Below are 1,691 nucleotides of genomic sequence, written 5' to 3' on the forward strand. Positions count from 1 at the left end.
TCTCTCTCTCTCTCTCTCTCTCTCTCTCTCTCTCTCTCTCCAGCTCAGGCTGCCTTACGGGCAGGTCTGGTATGGCATGTGGAACTGGATTGAACTGCCATCCCCTGCACCTGACTGAGTTTGCCCAAGCAGGCACTTTAAACAACTGAGCTAATGTGCAAGCCCCCAGGAAGTTGTCTCTTTCAGGGACTTTTGTAAAGTAAAACCATGCAGTGAGGTGGGTCTAAGGTGGAGAACATGGGAACGCACTTAGGTGGGCATGAGGGGGGACAACTCTGGTCAGCCAATGAGATTACAAGCACCACTGCTCAGGTAAAATTGATTAAATCTGGTACCAAATGAGGAAGCAAGTCACGTAGGAAGTGGGCATGAAAACTGGAGAGGGCCATCAAGTAGGAAAAAAGGTAAAGCCCACAGCATGAGGCAGCCACCCCAGAGAGAACACAGTGGCAAGAATGTGACATGGGCTCTGCTTTTTGTGTGTCCCGCTCCTCAGGCAGGTGTCAGGCCTAGGCCATCCTGTAACGAACCTGCCTGATTTCTCTCAAGAAGTCTGCGTGCAGGGCTTTGGGAGCTGCACTGCACCCGCACTGCAGGATCTTGTCACGCCTCCTTTCCCAGTCAGGCTAGCCACACCCTAACTTCTAGTCTCACTACTAGTAGGAGCATTTTCTAAGTAAATATCAACTGAGGCAACATATGACTAAATATTTCAATTTCACTTAATATGCTTCAAAACACTAGGGGAAGCAATACTCACGTTGTATCCTACACAGTAATATGGAATGTTAATTTGTTGTTTCCTCAGAGACAAAGACTTGTGACAGAGGGGAAAGAAACTCCCAAAATACTAGACATCCAGAACGAGTCCAGATTCCTGAAAATTGAAGAATGGATCCGTGGAACAAGGGAGGTTAAGAGCAGAAGCTATCTATTGGGAAAGAAAGCCTCTAAGAGAGACAGAGGAGTCCCAAGTGGGTTGCTGAGGACCCCGCTTTTCAAGGGAATTTTATACAGCAAAACCACAAGGGGAGGGGGCCCAAGGTGGTAAAGACTATAATCAACTAATAAGATTATGCATATGATCACTGAAGTAACATTGATTCAGTGGGAAACCACAAGGCGGGCATGAGGTGGGACCGAACTACGGTCCACCAGGAAGATCACGAGTATAGTGCTCACTTCGGCAGCGCATACACTAAAATTGGAACAAGGCAGAGAACACTCGCATGGCCCCGCGCAAGGGTGCCCTGCAGAGACTATAAGTGTAGTGCTTAGGTAACGCTGATTAGACGGGGATTAGAGGGCAGGCGGAGTCACCCAGAAAGGAGACTTGGGATGGAGCAGAGGCTTTTCCCAGAGCGAGAAGTCAGTAGCTCTTCTGGCTCCCCACCCAAGGTGGTCGGTACCTACCTAGAATATCAAGCCCTGCTGTTCATCCCCAGGGGAAGCGTGTGGGCGCACTGATTCCGTCTGTTGTCTTCAGGTCTGGCCTTGAAGGAATGCGCCTCCCCCACAGCGGCAGTGAGTTGACATCTCCTGCACCTGCTGCCTGTAATCTTTCTACCTAACTTAGCCATTTAATTACTTCCTCTGGCCTAGCGCATAAGCTCCACCCCTCCTCTCTTCAGCCTAGATAAATGGGCAGAAGATGCAGATGCTGACCCCAGGAGGCTAAAGTCCATTCCCTG

At 49.6% G+C, this 1,691-nt stretch overlaps 1 non-coding gene across 1 annotated transcript; it reads left to right on the forward strand.

The window, feature by feature from the left end:
* Window positions 1-1,174: 1,174 nt before the first annotated feature.
* On the forward strand, window positions 1,175-1,280 carry LOC111818754. Its single transcript, XR_002822668.1, has one exon. It is a non-coding gene; the product is annotated as a U6 spliceosomal RNA (small nuclear RNA).
* The last annotated feature ends 411 nt before the right edge of the window (window positions 1,281-1,691 follow it).

This window comes from Octodon degus, unplaced genomic scaffold, assembly GCF_000260255.1.
Source record: "Octodon degus isolate 3935 unplaced genomic scaffold, OctDeg1.0 scaffold00100, whole genome shotgun sequence".
In the NCBI taxonomy this organism is placed as follows: domain Eukaryota; kingdom Metazoa; phylum Chordata; class Mammalia; order Rodentia; family Octodontidae; genus Octodon; species Octodon degus.